This window comes from Vigna umbellata, chromosome 2 (genome assembly GCF_029865625.1).
Source record: "Vigna umbellata cultivar VRB3 chromosome 2, Vumbellata_1.0, whole genome shotgun sequence".
Lineage (NCBI taxonomy): Eukaryota > Viridiplantae > Streptophyta > Magnoliopsida > Fabales > Fabaceae > Vigna > Vigna umbellata.
In genome coordinates, this window is record NC_142166.1 from 10,289,452 (window position 1) to 10,311,890 (window position 22,439).

General features: G+C 30.5%; 1 pseudogene; it reads right to left on the reverse strand.

Annotated features, from left to right (window-relative positions):
- Positions 1-1,153: 1,153 nt before the first annotated feature.
- On the reverse strand, positions 1,154-4,393 carry LOC124848768 (putative pentatricopeptide repeat-containing protein At1g68930 pseudogene; annotated as a pseudogene).
- Positions 4,394-22,439: the final 18,046 nt, after the last annotated feature.

The window sequence follows — 22,439 nt, forward strand, 5'->3', positions numbered from 1 at the left end:
ATTTTAAGTTATAAATTTAAGCACGACATGAATATATGATTCAACACATAATATGAAAATTTAATCTCTATATTTAATGTCAATTAATCAATTGAAGCTACAAATAAAATCAAACCAAGAATTAACTAAGACTTATGTTGAAAGCAACTCCTTCAATATGTGATAGAAAAATTACCATCTTCCTTTACAATATATATTCAAGTAATTAGGCAACTGAAAATTACAAAAGGTAATAGATGATCACATGACTAAAAATTAAAATAGATAGACACACTTGAGGCAAAAACCTAAATCAAATAAGATCATCGTGTTATATAATATTTCATCATAAATCAAAGGTCTAAACTGCAACATTATTCATTGATCAAGCTAACCTAGAATTAATGAATAAAAACTAAAAATTAGATTAACAATAGGCTAACAGCGGAAAAACACAACTAGCAATAAAAATAAAAATTTAGCTATGAACATGAATATATAAACAAAATTAGCAATTTAACTTGTAATGGAATGCAAAGTTTGTAACAAATTTCTGAATTAATTAAACAAAGTTCAATTCAATATTTCATAATTTTTATGGACTTTGACATTGTTTTAGATGCCAAATGACAAAAGTCATATATGAAGTACTTAACGCATGAAACACACAAAAAAATGATAAAGAATTGAATTTCCTCAAATCATGAAAAATTTATGAGAAACTTGAGCCAATGACTCCAATTATAAGTTCAGAGAAAAGTAGAAACAATGTAGAGTGAGAATTTAAAAATAAGAACATATAAGAGATGGAAAATTGAACTTCAAAATTACAATAAATGGGCAAAAATATGATAATATAATTTGAACTAAAATCAAAGACATAATAGAAAAATGACAAAATAAGAACAAAACAATAATTTAAAGGAAAAAAATGAATAGAAGACTTAGGAGATGCAAAAAGTGATGAACCTCTTTGAGAAGCCTTACTCTTCCAAGATAAGCATAATAGAATGAATCATCCATTTGACTCTTATAACCAACAACATCAACTAAAACAAGAGACATAACATAAAATTTAGCTTTCAATTTGCAGTGACTGAATGCCTTCATCCACTAGGTAAAAATGAGAGAATAATTCATTATGATTAAGAGTGTATTGAATTGAATTACTGACAGAAGAAAAAGATAAATTAATGATTCATAACGTAAATAATGACAATAACATAAAACAAACACTTGACTCTATCAAAGTCTCTCTCAGTTCATTCATGATGAACAATTGTGAGTAATACAGACGTCAGATTTCACATCATTTTTACAAACTAGTCTAGAATCTAAAATTTTAAATACTCTGAAAGCTGAAGCAAGAAATAGGTATCCACTCCTTTAAGAGGCTAAAGATTCAACAGAAATTTGATCCGAAAAGCTTAGGAAATGATATGATAGCATTGTAAGTTTCTAGGATTGGGCAGGTTGAAGGACTTGTGCAGTATGCATGAGATCATAGTGTAATGTGTATAATTTGTGGAATCCAAATGAATGAATGGAGCGGATGAAAAAAATCCGATTCAGCGAATGAGAAAATCTCTTTATTCAGTATTACCCGCTCCGAAGAAACATTTCCATTACCTGCTCCTCCACTAACTGTATTTGTTACACATAGCTTCTAACCTTGTTGCCACCATTATAACCAAATAAAAGGAGCTGTCTCGGTTCGGGTGTACAGATAAAAAATCCTGTTTAAATTGACAAAACTGTCCCACAAATACTGCCCACATAACACTGATTTACAGGGTTAGTGAAAATTTTCAACAGCTATGATGGAAGACGTGCCTATGTCAATATACGTCAAAACGTTGTAAAAAATTAATCAGCCTATAAGAATGTCTCCTCTCTCAAATTAAGACAAAAGATGATGATAGCAAGTCAGGAACAGTCACCATATTCTGTAATTTTGTTCAAGTCCATATAAAATTACAGTATACTCAATACACAACTGCATTGCACACACGGTAATGATACTCACCTTTTGAAGAAAGAGGTATCATAGGTATCTTCATACTGAAGAATCCTGTAATTAGTAGTCACTTTTGACAGTACTTTATATTTCAGAGAATATAACAACTGGGCCTGTCACCAAAAGTCTCCGCATGAACACGTTCCATCTTTAAACAAGTGGAATCGGGCAGCATCTCTAACAAGAATTTCCCTCTGAGTGATCTTAGATATATACTTAGTTGCATTGTGGCAATCCCCACAAACCCTTAAATTTTTAACTACTCGTATGGGCAAACCAGGAGGAATAAATATTAATCCAAAAGCAATTGCAAGCTTTTCACTATGGTGATTAAGCATCTTTATTTTCTCTGAATCCTCAACATCATGCAAAACAGAATTCATATCAGGCACATATCCCTCTTGTACCATTTTATAGTTCAATTTTTCAAGCTCAGAATATATCTGATCAGAAAAAGGGTTTGACCGATCATCAGCCGAAAAAATGTGTACTTGGTTTTTATATTTAATCCAGCTACATCCTGGTTCTTTTCTCAGACCCTTATCTCTCATTCCCTTTCTTAATATGGAAACTTCTTCCCATTTTCCTTTAGCAGCATAGATGCTCGAAAGTAAGATGTAACTAGCAGTGTTTTGCGGTTCTAACTTTATTAGAGATTCAGCTGCCCACTTACCGATTTCCATGTTTCTATAGAATCTACATGCACTTAACAGGGATGCCCAACCAATTGCGTCAGGGCTGAAAGGCATCTTATTTATAAAATTCCTTGCCTCTTCTAACCTCCCAGCTCGGCTGAAGAGGTCAATCATGCATGTGTAATGATCGTGTATTGGTATAATCCTATGTTCTTTAATCATTGACTCAAATATCTGATTTCCTTTCTCTACTAGTCCTGCTCTGCTGCAAGCTGAAAGAACCCCAATAAAAGTAACTTTGTCGGGTTTGAAACCATGGGCTAACATGCTTTCAAACAACCTTATCGTTTCATTGGCTTTACCAAATTGCGAGTATCCAGAAACAAGTGCCGTCCATGAGACTTCGTCCAGGAAGATCATTTCGCTAAAAAGTCTATGAGAGTCTTCAATGCTTCCACATTTACCATATAATGTAACTAGAGCATTGGAAACAGTGATAAAAGAAATTAAGCCAGAAACCAAAGCTTTGCCATGAAACTGAGCGCCCTCTTCTAGGCTGGCAAGGTTTGCACACGAGCTAATTACACTCCCAAGGGTGAAATCATCTGGTTCAATCCCATATTTTTGCATATCACAAAATATTTTAACAGCTTCTTCACAATAACCATTCTGCCCATAACCCACCAGCATGGCAGTCCAAGATACAACATTCTTGCAAGTCATCTTCCTAAAAACTGATTCTGCTGATTTTATACTCTTACACTTACAATACATGTCAACTAGAGCGCTACCAACAAATAAATTATCCTGGTAATCCGTCCTAATTATGTAAGCATGAACTTGCTTGCCTTCTTGGAAAGCCGCAACACCACCACAAGCAGTTAACACGCTCCCAAAAGTGTACTGATCCATCTCAAGATTTTCTAATCTCATCTCTCTCAATAAATCAATAGCTTCTATTTCAAAGCCATTCTGAGTAAATCCCGCAATCATTGCTGTCCAGGAAATAGAATCCTTTTCCCGCATTTCATAAAACAACTGCCTTGAATCCTCAATTCTACCGCATCGCATAAGCCCTGCAATCAGTGTATTATACATAACCACATTCTTCTGGGGCATCTCATCAAAAACCCGTCTTGCACAAAATATAAGCCCCGTTTTGGAGTACATATCCACCAAAGGACTCCCAACAAAAACATACGACTGGAAACCAAATTTCACCACATGCCCATGAATCTGCCTACCCAAACGAACATTATCCTGATTGGAGGCAAGTATGAGCATAGTGGATAACGCAATCCGTGTCAAATTAAATAGCCCATCATATAACATCATATCATAAGCCTTCACCGATTGAACAAGGAAACCACGACCAGCATAGCCGGAAATAAGGGAATTCCACGATACCATATCTCGCGTTGGCATTGCATCAAACACGCGTTTCATCTCAGGAAGACGACCCAGTTTTGAATAGGAGGAGAGAAGTGTGTTCCAAGAGTATAGATTCCGTAGAGGCATTTGATCGAACACCCTGCGGGCATAAATGATGCTTCCATTCTTAGCATAGGCATTGACTAAGTTGTTTAGCAGAAAGATTTCTGGATTTCGTAAGGCCTTGATTATGTTGCAATGAACCTTCTTTGTGTCACCGCAATGTTTGAGCAACTCGCAATAGTGATTAGAAAGACGCATGGAACTAAATTGTTTTGAGACATGCAAAGACATTTACTTGGTCTTGCTTAGTCTCCTTTCGCTTCAACATTAAAACTAACCCAACTGAGAAATAAAAGTGAATGAAAGATGCCATAGTCTTTGCATATTAAAATTTTTTTTTTTTTAATTTTAATTAAGTCTTATATCATTTTTCGCAATTTTATTTTTCATATTTTCTTCCTTTGTTTTGCACTATGGTTTAATGCTAATGTTTTAAGATTTAACGTTAAATATTAGTTTTAAGATTCAATGTTAAGTTTGAATTATTTCTTTATATTGTTGTTATTTTTTTTAAACAAATAAACAATATAGATAAATGATATAATATTGTTGTTTTACGCATTGATTTTTTTTATTCAATTAAAGTTAAAAGTGACATTTTTTATAAATGACCTTAAAATTGTATGTAACAAAAAAATGGCATACGAATTTGATCATGTAATAATTAAATTAATTTATTAATTATTACACAGGACAATCATTATTTACTAAATATAAGACATTACCAGGAAAATATTATAATATTTTAAATAAAATATTTTATCTAAATGAAATTATATCAATTTACACATATTATTAATGTGTATAAAAGTTTTAGAATCTATTTTAATTTTTTTTATATTTAAAAACATACATTTAGAAATATCATTTCTTTTCCTATTTATTGAAAGCTTGAAAATATAACGCAAATCCTTATTTAACCATTGTGAGTGTTTGTTGTTGTAGATTTAATGGTTGCATTAGATGTTTTCATATGCAACATGTAATGCAAGTTTCTACTTGAAGAAACATTTGAGATTTAACATAAGTTATCAGATCATGATTAAATATCTTTTGACACTTTCATAGAAGTTGTTGGAGTAAAATAATTTGACACACTATTTAAGAGATTTCCTGATGTTGTTATTTCTTACGAAATCCTCTTGGTGATCAAACGATATCGAGTGATGTTGCTTTATGAAATTTTCAATTTTTCTCTCGCGTATATTGTTTTGAAACATACAATTTACTCTTAACTTATGAAATTTCCAATTTATCTTTGGCCTGTATGATTTAAATTGAATAATGTTATATTTTTTCTACTCTTAAAATTTGGAGAAATATTTATTTCTTAATATTACGTAAATAAGTTCTAAATTTATTTTAACCACTAGTTATTAATATTTTCTTCAAATTCATATAGAAGTGATGTATATTCCGAAATCGAATAAATTTCATACAATTTTTATTTAAATTCAATTATGGGTTTATAGAATAATATTTACAAAGTATTTTTTTTCATTAATTATTCTAATATTGTTAATATTCACAAAGTTTCATTACAATCATTTTTTTTTCTACATTAATCTTTTGTATGATTTTTCCTTTTAAGTTTTTTTAACTCCTTTTTAGTTCCACTAACATTGTTACTTGTGTCTCATTTTTTAAGTGGTGGTGATTATCATTATCTATTTGTCACATTTCTCATATTATTTTAAAAGAATTTTACTTAGTTTCATAATAAATATTTAGTTTCATAATAAACATTAATTATTCTTATAAAGACAAGTTGTTATAATACCTTGAAAATACTTTTTATGTGGTAAGATTTTTTTTTTAAGTTGTTAGACTTATGTCATTTTGTTGAACCAAAACAATCTTTCAAAATGAAGGAGATGGATGTAATGATAACATAACTTAAGTTATATGATTTATCATAAGTTTAAATATCATATTTAATTATGTCATATAGACTACAGTTTTAAGAAAAATATAACCTATAAAAATACTATGACATTTTTGTAAATCTTGGAAGGATAAAGGTTATGGTTTAGATGAAATCATCGTCTGTTGATAAATACCCATTTTTCATTTTAGAGAATATGATGTTATGGTGATTAAGAAAGTATAAGGAAGATTTGCACTAAACATTAAGATAACAATGTTATCTAGATGTGAAGATGCACTTCCAAGGCTCAAGAGAAGAGAAGAATTTCAATTAAAGAGAATCACAAACAAAATAACACAAGTTGCATAGGTGCACATAAACATGATGAACAAACAACCAAAATGAAGTAAAAGATGGAAGACATGAAAGGGGACGGGGAAGCTGAAGGTTGAACGCCACTTAAGAAGACATTAAGGCTCACCAACCCAAGATAAGTGGGGATGCCGCCACTTGAGTGATGATCTTAGATAAGGCTTAAGGAAGACACTCACAAAGGATAGCTCTCTCGCAAATGGTCAAATATAGTAATTTTACTCAAAATATTCAACTCCTTTCAAGAGTCTTGAAGAGTCCCTTAAATAGGTGAGGGTGAAGGGTGTCTTAGCAAAAATACAAAGTTTATATGTGTTCATACAAAAAGACAAACTAAGCTTCTAAAAACTACGTCTAAAGGATGTGTATTGAAAAGGAGAGAACCATACCTTAGTCTCCAAGCCTCTCCTAGGTGGCCTTTGATCTTCTAGAATGAAGGTCAATTCCAAGCTTCTCCTCTCTCCAAATACATGCTTAGCATGAGTAGTTCCAAGATTAAGGCTTTCATCCATTCCAAGTAGTGTTATTTTCCTCCAATTTAGCATACGTTTAACCTATAAAACAAACAAGAAAAAAATTCAACATGTCAACTTAAATCAAGTAAACTATGGTTAATAAGTCAACCAAAGTCAAGTAAGCAAAAGTCAACGTAGGGAAAGTCAACATAAAGAAATGGAAAATAAAGGCAAAGAAGTAAAGTTAGATGTCTCCCTTCTAGTCATGATGAGTCATGGACTCATCATCCTCCCCTTCTTAGAGAGAATTCAACCTTGAATTCTTAAACCCTACAATAGAAGGAGAAAGATCACCCACGTTAAAAGTGTGACTCATGTTATAGTTAGGGGGTAAATATAACTTATAAGCAGTATTGTTTATTTTGCTAACTACTTGGAAAGGGTCATCCTTCTATGGTGGAGCTTGGACTTCCTTTAAGTAAGGAACCTCTCCTTTCTCAAGTGGAGCCAAACCCAATCATCCTCTTTAAAGTTATTTCTTTCCTACCTTTATTAATAAACCTTTGGTATTGTTGTACCTTCATTTCTATGTTATCATTGACTTGAGCATGCAAGTCTTGAATCTTCTTAGTACATTGTTTTCCATCTTGGTAAGTCAATGCCTCATGAGTGGGAAGAGGAAGGAGATCTAGAGGTGTTATGGGATTAAACCCATAGACAACCTCAAAGGGAGAGTGGGAAGTAGTGGAATGCACCACCCTATTGTATACAAACTCTATATGAGGAAGAAGATCTTCCCACTCCCTTGGATTTTGGACTATCATGCACCTAAACATTTGACCCAAAGTCCTATCAACCATCTTGGTTTGGCTATCGGTTTGGTGGTGACAAGTGGTAGAAAAGAGAAGTTTAGTTCCAAGCTTTCCTCACAATGTCCACCAAAAATGGCTTAAGAACTTTGTATTCTAGTTATAAGGATGCCATGAAGTCACACTACTTCCTTAAAAAAGAGATTTGCAATCAATCTTACATCTTCCACTTTGTGGTGTGGGATAATATGGGTCATCTTTAAAAACCTATCCACAACCACAAAGATAGAATCTTTGCCTTTCTTTGTCCTTGGAAGCCCTAATATGAAATCCATAGAGATGTCTATCCAAGACAAAGAAGGAATGGATAAGCGAGTATAAAGACTATTGGCTTAGGTCTTAGACCATGGACTTAGGCCTTAGACCTGGCCTTTTTGCATGCTATGCAATTCTCACAATGTCTCTCTCTACACGTTTCTTGCCAACACCTAATTTCGTACAAATAAATAAATTTGTTTTCAAAAAATAAAATATATGTTTGTAATTAATGGTAGGTAAAAGAAAAGATAAAAAAAAGTAAAATAAATTTTCTTTATATTTTCAAATTTTAATTTTAACACAAAAAGAATAAAAAATTAAAATATAATAAAATAAAATAATAACAAAAATAATAATAAAATATTTTTTTTAAAAAGAGAAGGGATAACTCAGTTTGTTTTTAATTATCACTTTCCTTTCATGGACAAACGATTCAAGGATTTTATACATATTCTTATTTCACTCTTAACTTTTTACACCAATCATAAGACATATCACCAGAAAGTATTTTGAAATATTTAGTTTTAAAGAAAAATATTATTTTAATAGTTAGAAGTAATATTCATGATAATTAGAATCAATATCTTGATATTATATTATGATTTCACTTTTGGGATTTGTTGCATTAGGATTGTTCAATAAGAAAAATATTATTCTAATAACAATATATATAATAATGATTAGGATCAATATCCTTATAAACTTTTTGGTAACCAAAATCTTTATCACTAACATTAGAAACTAATTTGGAAATTAATTATATTTTTTATTAAATATATTTAATTTAGAGTTAGAATTTTGTTAGAGTTAGAACAAAAATTTTAAAAGTGGTGAGTAATAATATTTGTTTAAAATTTTAAGAGGTTAATAAGTAAAGAGTAACACCATAAAATCATTACTTTACGTGATTTTTAATCTCTTCATACTATAAATAATTGGTGTTAATTAGTCTTTATTCTTAAAACTTTTATTCTAATTTTAAACTAATTGTATCTTTAAACAAAAAGTATTTAAAAAAATTGAATTTTAATAAAAATATTAATAAAATATTTAAATAAAAAATAAATCTAATTTTAATTTAAAATAAAATTATTTTATTTTAAAAAGATATGGATAAAATTAAACAAATAGCGAAGATATTAAATTAAATATAAAATGATATATGTCAGTAACTCTAACACGTATTACGATATAATTTGACATGAGAATTTTTCTGATGTTAACTAGTAATTCACATTGTTTTGAATTTAAAGTAAAATGATAATAAGTTTTCGTAAAATTATTATCTCAACTAAAGTTATTAAAATTGTCCCTAAAATTACTTATTGTAACACCTTGGAAATTTAACACTGTAAACCACCTGTCAAATCAAAATTAATGCACTAAAACCCTGCTCAGACCATTAAAAACCCACTCACTAACTCTGACGCGCAACTGCCAAGTGTCAAAATGGAACATTCTGAATTCAGTAGTGGAAGACAGGTGTCCGTATGAGAGAGTGCGTCCGTTTGACCTTGGGGAGAAAACTGATTTTTCTGAAAACCTTCTTCCCACTCTCTGCATGCACCCCTCTTCCTCCTAAAAACTGACTTTTCATTTTCTCCACCTTCTCTCTAGAAAGCCTCCATCTTCTCTCTACCGTAACTCATTTTCCTTTTCTCCGATCAACTTTCAGAGACCGTAGAAGAGATCCCGGCGTCCTAAGCTTTCCATTAAACCGAACAAGTTCACGTTTGAAGCTGGTAAGTTTCTTCCCTTAGTCGTTCGTTCTTAGGGTTCATGCAAAACCAAGTTATGGTTGCATGCATGGATGTAGTCTAAGTACTTCGATTTTATTGTGGTTAGATTTGATTTGGAAGAGTTAAGTGACCATTGAGGGTAGAAAAACGTTAGTTGGACGAGCCACAAATCTTGCGTTTAGGACAAGTTGCTCACAAATCCAGGTAAGAGAAGCTTATTTGATTTAATTGATATTGTATGTTTTATGAACGTCCGATATTGACTGAATGTATGAGATAAATGCTGATTGATTATGTATGAACGATCGCTGTTATAATGAATGAATATGGTATGTGTTGGTTGATATGTATGCTGATGGTTGATAAGTATGAATGATTAATGTGAATCATATAAAGTTTGTAAATTGATATTGAGATGAAGTTATAAAGTATGAGATGATATGTTGAAACTTGAGATTTGAAATAGATGAAAATCTGAAATATGAAATCCTCACTATGATAATATACGTTCGTCATCGTACGGTCTTATACCGTTCGGTTTTCTAGTAAAATGCCTAAAAAGGAATTATTTCATTTGGAAAGAATTCTGATCGAGAACGAACGTCTTGTGAAATACTAGGTTTGAGCGATCGGCTCAGCCTAGTGGTACCCGTATATCTAAAATTAAGTAATAATACATTATACCTTTATACTTTAAAATTAGTAACGCTCGGTCATCTACCAAACGTTCGTCATAAGTAGCGCTCGATCTTATACCAAGCGTTCGTCCTAATTAATGCTCGGTCATCTACCTAGCGTTCGTCCTAAGTAGTGCTCGGTCTTATACCTAGCGCTCGTATTATTGTGTGATCAACCTTGAAAAAAAAATAACGTTCGTCTAACTGTAATAGTATTTCCCTTTTTCTTCACGTTCGGTCATTTACTGGCATTGGTCTACTGTATGTGATTTACTTCAAAGATAGTTCTTAATATTCTTGGTTCTCCTTCTTAAGTTGGATTCGGTATAAGGTCTCTATAATGAAATTTCTTTAAGTACCAGTGTAAACCCAAACGAGTCAGTTCACTTAACTGACCCGAGTAGAAAATAACGTCCGTCACAGTTTTCTTAGTTCATTCAGTCCATTTTCTTATCGTCCGTCCTCGTTCTTCAGAGGGATGAACGTTCGTTATTTTATGCCTTTTAAACTAAAGATGAAAATGATAAGGAAGTATAAGATTTTAAAGGGTGAAAATGATATGGAATGATTATACGATTATGGATTTTGGACGAGCGTTCCAGGGAGGAACGACTTATATATATTGAATATTAGATTTGGTAAAGTATGACTGTGGTTATGCTAATGCTGGCAGTCCATCCTGATGTTCCGTGAGTACTCATCCTCACGTATAGGGGGTAGGTCATGTGTGGGAACGGCAGAAGGTCCTAGTCCTTAGGGGTACTTTGGATAGGGCTAACCTCGAGTGGCAGCTGTTGAGTGTATCCCAGTTACTACATCACTCGGGTGCAAGGACGCCTGTAGCTACACAGATTCATACAGTCCGGACGGTCTGTCTAGTAATATATTTTGTATGATGTTATATGTTAAGTTATATGTGGTGTGGATTTGAAATGGTTATTTTATATGTTGATGTATGAATTAAATTATATAAGCTTACCCTGTGTTTCCTTGTGTTGTCTCGTCCTTGTACGTCCGTCTTGTTTTGCAATGATCATCCATGTGGATGTGAGCAGATGGGAGTGCGTTACTTGAAGAGGCGCTGGAAGAAGAAGTTTTGGAGGACGCGAACTTAGTAGATGTGGAAGTGAAGGCCGAACAGTAGTACGTTCGGTTGTAGTTAGAATTTTGTATGAAGTGACCTTTTCCTTTTTGTTATTTGACCGTTCGGTAATTCAGCTTTTGTAAGCCGTTCGGTCATGTTTTACTTTGTATTTTGTACAGCTTACTTTTGTTAAGCCATGTAAGGCCGTTCGGCCAAAACCTTGCTCTTATTTATTATAAAACTGAATTGGTTTATCATTAAGTGTAATTAATCCTATTATATGGTTTTACTGTATTTTTGGGATGTTACACTTATCAAACTAGATTTGTTGATTGATTCAATAATAATTGTTATAACTAAATTTCATAATAGAAAATGTTTTTATGTATACTTTTCTTTATTATATTTTTAAAATATAAAATAATTAATTCATAAGATACATTCATTTTCAAATTGATAAATAATAACATAATTAATTTAAAAACGTGACATACATATTTTGTGATGGACATTGTTATACTGTTACCATATAATATAATATAATATATATATATATATATATATATATATATATATTCAGCTTTTAAAGTTAATTTTTAGATTTAAAAATGTAATCTAAAAATGTTAATGTTTTCATAAAATATAGATATTGATTTGAAATGAGTTTTAAAATAATTTATATGGTTTTTTAATAATTGCAACAATTTATATAGAGAATATATTTTAACCGAATCGTATCAAAAGATATTACTTTGTTAAAATTTATTAGAAAAAAGGATTAATTTTGTTTTTATAGATATATTTTCCCATTTAATGCAACTTTTTCAATTGGATACATTCTTGAAAGATTGATGTTAAAGGAAATTAATTTGAAAATACAAACGCACAATGTAAAATAAATAAGGAACTCGTACCGAATTTATTTTCTGGATAGAAATCTTTCAGATTTAAAGATTTTTAAGAAATATTTTAAAATTTAAAAATATTATGCGGAATTTTAAAAATTTAGTTATTTAAATTAATATGCTTACGTCTTATTTTTTCTTTCTATCATCATTATTTTATATATATAATTATAGAGTATTTATAAAAAAATATTTTCTATCATAATATATATAAATACAAACAAATATTCAAATTAAAGAAATTGAAGATAGTAGATATTACAAGTAAGAAAAAAATAATTCGGTTTTTAAGCATTCATCATATTACAAATAAGGTATATTTGAAACTTAAAATCGTTATAAAATAATCTTTTAAAATTAGATGCATAATTTTAAAAATGTATTTAAATTTAAACAGATTGGAGATAAAATGTTAGAGATATTACAAATTTAAAAATTTGGTTATAAATATAGAATTGTCAAGGGATATTATTTGCATTTTCGTTTTCTCTCTATCTTTCTTTCATACACTTACTAACTTGGTTTTGTTTTGTGATCAAAATCATCACAATGAGTTTGTCTTCTGATAACTTGTTTGAAATATTATCTAGGTTACCTGCAAAAGACATATACAGATTGATGTCTACATGCATGATATTCTCAAAGTTTCCAAAAGAATCTTATTTTGCATTGAAACAAGCTAAACATGCCCTCTTGAGGGATGACACTTGTTTTCTCATCCAACCAGAAATTCCTATTGAAGCAACTAAATGGTGCAATCTCCCAGTTGAATTTCATTCCCTACCTGGAGAAGAATTATCATCAGGAATGTCTAAAAATGTTCTAACATTTTTTTCCAAGGGGGTCAAGATTTTATATTCAACCAACGGCTTGGCTCTTTGTTCTATGTTTAGTGAGGATGAAGTAAAGTTTTTTATCATCAACCCAGCAACACAATCCTGGTCACCTATTCCAACTCATGACTGTCTTAAAAGTCGCGGTTTTTATGATCATAAAATTGGTTTTCTATGCGACTCTGATGGCAATTTTATGATATATCACTTCATTGATAGTTTAGTCGACTGGTCTTCATATTTTGAATGCAATGTTTACAAGGAAGGAATGTGGAAAGCGAAAGAAAGATTTTTCAGTGGCAGCAGAAGTTTAAGATTTGACATGCCTGTGTATCATAAAGAAGCTGTTCACTTCGTATCAGATTGTTCTCCTTACTTAACAAGAAACAACCCTTATTTTAGACCATACATTATGTCATACAATTTTGAGGATGGAAAATCAAGAATGTTGAGGGTACCCAAAGAAGCAAGAAAGGGTTCTCATGACAAAAGCTGTAAGATGGGAATTTTTAAATGGGGAAAACCCATCGATTCAAATCAATCCATTTGTCTGGTGAGATTGCGAAAGGGCGTATTTACTGTATGGGTTTTGAGAAAGTATGAATCAAATTTGTGGAGGAAGATTTTGAAGATAAGAGTGAAAGCAATGGGAGTGTTAGAGAATGATCCTTCTCAAGTAGTAGTCAAAAGTTTTATTGTATTAAATGGACAACTTTTAGTGTTTACTACGGAGAAGAAGATTTACGTATATGGTTTCAGTGACAACAAAATTCATAAATCTTGGGATTATGAATGTGATTTCAACTTTATGCGCTGCATTCCTTATACAGATACCTTGCGCACCTGTGATATTGGAATAGGAAATTTATCTCTACCTATACATCTGTAACACTTGTAATATTATTATTAGGTCGTTTTGTAACATATTTCTATACAAATCCATATTCCACTCGTTCATGATTCATACTTCAAAGTTTACAAATTACTTCAACAAATATGTTATTGAAGACCATCCAGTAAACATTCTAACATTTTATTCCAACTAAATTCCTCAAGTAAAAGAATATAACAAGAATTAATGTTAAAAAGGGAAACATCATTGGCTCAATATTTATAACATGAATCAGAATCACAACAAACAAAATGGAGAAAATATTAACAAACTTACCGCCAGTTTGTTTAAGAAAATCATCAAAAATTTATTCCAAATAAATATATCTTAATTGTGATTTTTTTTATAAACTGTTGAAATTTTGTTTTGAAAAAATAAAAGGTTTAATCATTTCGAATGTTCCTATTTGTGCAGAATCGTCTCAACTAGGTCCTCGTATTCTTTTTTATCTCACTTAGGTCCCTATTTATGTAAAATTGAATCAATTGGAACCTTGCCGTTAATTTTAATGAATGACGTTAAAATTGTAGTAAAATAGGATGCTGACTTTGCATTTTTGAGACAGGTGGCAGAAGTACGTGGAATTTAATTATTTTAAATTTTAAAAAACTATCATCTTCCTCTTATGAGAAGAACCAAGAATCAGATAGCAAGCCAGAAACCCTCAGTTCGAGAGGCGAATATCAAACTGCAATCATCAACCTACAATGGAACAACCAAATCTCAATAACATCCAAAACCGCAATAATCAAAACCCTCAAAATCTCCAACCGAACCCTCGCTGCAAAACGCAGAAGCCCTCACCGCCGATCTACAAGGAAGAAGAATCCCAACCAAATTTCGAATACAGAGGGAACCTAGGATTTCCCAAATCGATTTGAAGTGAAAACCCTAATCTCAGTTAGCAAAAATCAGGTATCGGCACAGAAACCTCTACGGAACCCAATCAAAAACAGAAGAAGAGGAGGAGAAGGAAGCTTCCTCCTTGTCGCGAATCAGAACGGAGGGAAGAAGAATAACAACTACCAACGTGCCTTCGACGCCTTTCCGTCGCTCCTCCGTCGCTCCTCCGCCGCGTCTTCGCGAAATCACCCCCTAAGCACGAGCCAAGGATGGTTTTTCCCAAGGTTGGGTGGTCCGCGAGATTAGAGAGAAGAAGAAGCTTGAAGCTTCTAGTGGCTCACATAAAAGAAAAAGAGGACGAATTGGAAAAAAAAAAACAGGATTCTAAAGCTAGCCAAGGCTGGGTTTTCCAGATTCTAAAAATACAAAGTCTGAACCCTTATTTGAGTTCTCTGTGGAAAATTAGAATCAGAAATCCAATTTTAATCTGATGAAGAAATTAATTAGGAATAGAAATTAATTTGGTTTTTGCTGCCATCCAGAACATGGCATTCATTATGCAACATTTTTCGTTATTGGATTCCGCTTATACTGAATGGAGATGTGTGTGCTTACAGAAATTAATTTAGTTTTTTCTGATTTTTAGGAATACATATACTAGCTATTGAAGAAGTTTCAGTCATTCATAAGAGGAAGAGGATAGTTTTTAAAAATTTAAAATAATTAAATTCCACGTAACTCTGCCACCTGTCTCACACATGCATAGTCAGTATCCTATTTCACTACAATTTTAACGTCGTTCATTAAAATTAACGGCAAGGTTCCAATTGATTCAATTTTACATAAATAAGGACCTAAGTGAGATAAAAAAGAATATGAGGACCTAATTGAGATGATTCTCCGCAAATAGGGACATTCAAAATGATTAAACCAAAATAAAATAAAACATAGTTGCAATTTCTATAAAAGAAAAAAAAAAGCTGTCAGAACTTATTCGAGATTTTCAAAACCATAAAAAATATTCTTTATAATATATTACAAATAAGGTATATTTCAAATTTAAAATGATTATAAAATAATCTTTTAAAACTTTTAAAATATGATGCATAATTTTAAAAACGTAGTTATTTAAATTTATATGTCTACTTGTTATCTTTTCACTGTTAAACACTGAAAAAATAACATTCATCAAATAACTTTTTATTATAGGAAGAATTTTTGGTGTTTATTACAAAGAAGAAGGTTTACCTCTATGGTTTAACTGATAATAGAATTCATAAATTTTGGGATTGTGAATATGATTTCTAGACACGTCAATTTAGCCCATTTACATAATCCTGATCTATATGAATTGGGATCAGAAAAATCCTAAGAATCAAAAAGTCTCCCATAAAAAAAAGTTCACATACTAAAATATATACAAAATTCTCTTAGATCACGTCAGTCCATATGGACTTTTTTTAGAAAAAATATTTACTTTGAACATAAGAAAAAATGTAATTAACTTCTAATTTATTACAAGTATTTCTACTAATTTGTTTTGATAAAAAAAATTAAGCATAAATTTAATTCGTGGGACTAATTCAATATAATCCTATGAAATTTATTTTTATATAACTAGTATAGTGTTCGAATTAGATAATTACGTGAAAATTTGACAAAATATAGATTTCGCTAATAAAATAAAATTAGTATTTGTAGAATTTAAAAGAATTTGTATTTGGTCTTTAATATAAAAAATTACTTTTCATTCTTAAAATATTTTTAGATTTTAAATTTAACTTCTGAAAATTTATTTTAGCATTTTTCGTCCTTCGTATTATATTGACTCTTATAAATGAAGTAAAAACACAACTTTTATTTTCGAAATCTGAAAACTTTCATGATAAATTGAAAACAGAACAAAATAAATATAACTTTAACTACCTCATCCAAATAAAAATTCATCTTTATCCCTACTACATCCACTTATTTACTATTTAAAATATTGATTAAATATTTTTTTACGAAAATAAAAATCACAATAAAAAATATAATAGTATCAATTATGTAAAAATAAACAAAATCACAATAAACAAAGTCATTGCTTTGACTAACACTTTCCATATTCACTATTATAATAGAGGATTCTAACGTGTTGTGTCTCGTGTTCAATGTTGCAATACAAAAAACTAATGTAAAAATATGATAAGTGATATTTATGAAAATAAATATTCAATTTCAACATTGGAATTTATATTTTCTAACGTTATATGGTCATTAAACGTTAAAATTCTCAATTTTCAACGTTATATAAGGTAATTTTCACGAAAATTTTTAACGCGAAAGTGAAAATGTACTCACGTATAATTTTGAATGCCTTAGTTTCAAACATCATAAAAGTATAAGACTTTGAAATATCACTTTTCAGACTTTATACTTAAGTGAATTCATTAAAAATTTAGGCAGGTGGTTGAAAATTCATTCACTTTATTTTTTTGCACGAAACTCTCTTCTATGCTCAAACCCTTTTGAGACGAAGCTTTCAACGGCCAACACATGTAATCTTTCGTTCATTTTATACAAATGCACGTTGATTAACTACTTTATGTGTGATTTTATTTAATTTTGAAAAATTTGTTTTGTGGACAAATACTCTTTTGAGCATAGACGTTCTCCTTTCTCCCTCACTGGCAGCAATGCTTTATTTTGGCAAACTCACCTTCAAAAGAAAGTTAGTTTTGTTTTCGTTTTCATTTTCATTTTTTTGGGCTATAAATTGATTGAGTTTGTTAGTATTGTTGATATATTGTTGAACTTGTTTGTTCTTCATACAAAATATATATCCAAATTTAGGGTAAAACTCACAGAATATTCAAAACAACTCCACATAACTTGAAAATTTGTTCAAAACACCTAAAATATCATGAGAAGCCCCCACAAAAAGTGTAGATAAAAATTCAAAGTCTAAGTATCTGAAATATTTTTGCAATGCTTGCAAAAAACAAAAAAATGATGAAAAATAGAAAACAACATTTTTTTTTGAAAATCTAGAAGAAACAAACGGTTATGCCGATTGCCATGTGATTGAAAAAAAATTTCTACCCCAAATCGATATATAATACTATTAAATCGACAACTCGAACAAATGTTATGATTATTTAAAGATCTATCACAATTGACTTTTCAAATAATTTTTATAATTCACATAGACTCAATATAAGGTCTATTGAGGTTTTTCCCCTAAAATAGGGATTCTAAGGAGTGGTAAAAAAATTTCAACCAAAAAAAATATTCATAATTATCAAATCCAAAATTAACAAAGTTAATAGTCAATGCACTACTGTTCATTGTAACATCGTTCGCTTGTGATAGCTTTTTTACTTCATAGTACAGTTTTGGATATACAAAATGTCAAATCTGAATTTTTTGCTTTTCTAAGTATTGTAAAGTTATAAAAATAAATCACTCTTTATAAAAAAATAGAGTTAATTGATGTTGAAGAATGATAAAAAAAGACACTGATTAATGTCGGAAATAGTCATTTTCAATCAATGTTTTTTTTTATATTAATTAACGTCTCTTTATATGACGTCAGTGTTTTTTGAATGTTAAAGATTGAAAAACATCAACGTCAAAAACTCTTTTTGTACCAGTGGTTCATTTCTTAACCTCATCTTCAATTCCTCTTGTAATATATAAGCAGTATAAATTAGCTAATGTATCTCTATCATTTAGTAAATTTCAAGACAAATATAACTACCTCATCCATAACAAGCATAGAACAATCTTTCAGAATGCAAAACACCCTTCCAACTAGCAGATGAACTGGTTGATTATAAACGCATAATATCATATTTCCACTTGTTGTAACCATAACTTGAATTTTCAAATGTTTTCTATGTTCTTTATATACTTGGGATGTTTGTAAAGCCAGCTCTGGTATTAGCACTATATTAGAAAAATATTTTTATACCGATTAAAAATTGATTTTTATATTGATTCTGGAATCGAAGATATAAAAATGAGTGAAGCCTAAAATCAATGCTCATTCAAAAATATAATAGACATTAAATAACTACAAATAAAAAATAAATTAATCATGTGCATCAACAACGCAGCTAAAGATATACTATTTTCAAACTTTGGCAGCCACATGTTCAACAATCAATATAATACAAAGAAAAATTACAGAATATGCAAAAGACTAGTATACATAATTTATACATTCATAAAATATTTCTTATCCAGTAAAAAAAAGTTTGCTTAAAGAAATGTTTAAAACTTATAGTTAAAATTAAGAGAAGTTACTCCAAAAATATATTCTCAAAGAATTAGGGGCTGGCTGTTTAAGCTTTGAAAAATACTCTCTCTGGCTTTGGAAACACTTAGTTTTATATTTTTACAAAACGATTATAATTTTTTTTATAAAACATGTCTTCATAAAAAAACACTTAAAAAAGTTCAAAGAAATGAGCAATTATTATGTTTCTGGACTATGGACAAAATGCTGAAAGAAGGTAAGGAAATTAAAATATCAAATCTTGTTTAAGTGAATACTTGGGAAATAATGTTACTAAACTTATTGGATCTTCCCTGTCAATAATTATTAGTAGAAAAAAAATTATGACAATTTATTGTAATAGGTGAAATTCACTTGTCATAATAAATTAATTAAAGACATTTTTATAATAAATACCAGTTAATTTTCTCTCATAAATTTTAGTAAAAGAACACTATTTAGTGAGCCAACAAGAAGCCAGCTACAAGAAAGGCGAAAAAACTGAGAACAATAAACATAATAAATTCAACTATATTTATGAGAATTCTATTAAAATCCTTAAAATACACAAGTAGAGGTCGAACCTTGAATAACATTATATATTATCCTGATGGTGGATGATACACCATGCATGAACGAATTACAGTTTTCATTGAGCAATTAGGAAAAGTTTAGTGAATGGAAGAAAAGACTCAAAATAATGGAAAAAAATAATGGAGAAACTAAAAACTCATTCTTTGTTTATTTTTATTGTGGAACCGAAACATAATATTTAAAATAATTGGTTTCAAATCTCTTACTTACACTAATAATTATATATATATATATATATATATATATATATATATATATATATATATTATAGCCTACGGTTTTTAACTGTAACTTATAACTCATTCTCTGGTTCATTAATCGTAGTTTAGCATAAAAAATAATCATAACCATATCTCATTATATGAGACAATAAATATGCAATTAATGAAATGTATAGACATTGAGATCTTCACATATTTACTACTTTTATGTTTTTTGTATGTGCACATGACAACCTAGTTGATAATTTCAATGACCTAAATACTTGTCTATGTATATGGATGAGGTGTGAATGTGTATGAGACCGAGATTATCTAGAATTTTAGAATTTTAATAGCATTTTAGGAATAGAAAGAATCTGGAATGCTTAAAGATTTGATGTTGGCATATGATTCCAATTTTGTCTATAAGCAAGCCGCCTCCTTTGTTTGTTTATTGCAGGCCAGATTCCTACCTAACAATTTAGTTCATTGTTAGTTTTGGATTTTACTTCAATTAATTAGAAAGGGTAGTTCAGCAAGTTGATGGGATAGTTTAACGACTTGATATTCTCTCCAGTTATAAACGAATATTTTTAAAATCAATGAATTTATATTTAATGTCCATTATCCAGCTAAATATCAATGAATAAATTCCTTATACATAAATTACTTTTATGTATAGCTTTCAAATTTTTAAATTTATTTTATAATTATTTAAATTTATATTACTTTTTAAGTTTATTTTAATGGAAGTATTTCAAATTTAAATTTGACTATAAATCTTAGATTTGAATTATATATATTCTATAATTTTTTAGATTTTGAAAATTTAAGATTAAAAGTGAGTTTAAATTAGAAAGTTATGAAATGATAGGTTAGATAAATTGGTTTAAGGTATGAAATGATAGGTTGGGTTGCACTCAAGTAAGAGAAGATTAGGTTGAGTTAGATATAACTATTGTAAATTAGAGAACAATTTAGTTCAAATAATGGAAGATTGAATCGAGTCAGATTTTGGACAAGACATACCAAAATTAAATTAGATTATGAAAATTTCTTGCGTCAGACTTAAGTTAGGTTGGCCTAGGTTGAACCTAACATCAAGTAAGTCAAACCTAAGCCAAAATGGATTAGAGCAAACCTAGGTAAATTTTGGTTAGACTGGGTCCAAGTTAATTTAGGTAAGTCAAACCATGTCAAGTTGGATCAGGCTAGCCCAACTCAGACTAAGTCATGTCAAGTCCAAGTTAGATTGACTTAACTCAAACTCATGTTAAGTCAAATCAAGGTCACCCCACATCAAATCGAGTTGAGCTGAGCCCAATTCAAGCCAAGTGGATGGAGCGTAGGTTGATTCAAGTCCATATTAGGCCAAGTCGATTATGGTTCGCGTTAAGTTGAGTCAGCCCAAACCTAGTTAACTCATTTAGGTCCACTTAAGGCACAATTGGCATGGCCTCATATCATATTAAATTGACCTATGCCAAATTTAGGTAGAGTCAACTCAGGTCATGTTAGGATGAATATGGTTAAGAACAAGTTATACCAAGTCAATGAGGCTAAGTTAAGCTGAAATAGGCTTGATCCAAGTTAGGCTAGGTTAAGAAAGACAATATGAGTTTGTCTTGGTTTAAGTGAGCCTCAATCCACACTAAGATGAGTCAGGTAACGATCTAGGTAATTCAACCCATGTTCACATTAAGCTAAGTTGGCCTTAGCCTATATCAAAATGAGTAAGCTAGGTTTACATCAAGTTGAGGTGAACTCGTAGTAGCTCAAATCAGGCTAAGACCTAGTTAAGCAATTCAATGAGGCCTAAAGATAAGCCAAAACGAGTTAGACTTAAGTCAGGCTTAGTTGGGCAAGATCAATGTCGAGTCAAGTCAACTTAAGTTTATGTTACGTTAATTGGGCTCAGTTTATTTCAATATTAGTCAACTTTAGCCTAAGTAAGTTTGAGTTAATTCTGGTTCACATTAAGTTGATTTGCCTAGGTCCAAGATTGAATCAATCTAAGTCCATGTCAAGTTAATTTGAGCAAACTCACATTCATCTGAATTAGGTGAGACCTAAGTTGGGACATGTTGGGGGACCAAGGTTGGATTGTGTTAGGAAAAGCCTAAATTAGGTCTAGTTCAATTGGGTTCAAATTTAGCCAAGTCAAATGGTTACTTGTGATGTTGAGTTAGGATGAAGTTCACATTGGGTGGTGAAGTTGGATTATGCAACATTGGATCAGCCTGAATTAAGCACAAGTCAAGCTAAAAAAACTAGACTTAGATAGGTTAGATTGAGTCATACCTAAATTAGACTCATTCACAACAACATTGTTGAAACTGAATTCAATGAGTTGAATATAGTGAAACTCATTTTAGGCTAAATCCAAACTTAATGAATAGGCTCAATGATAGGTTGTACCATACATAACTAAATCCAAACTTAATTAATAAAAGAAAAAAAAAATC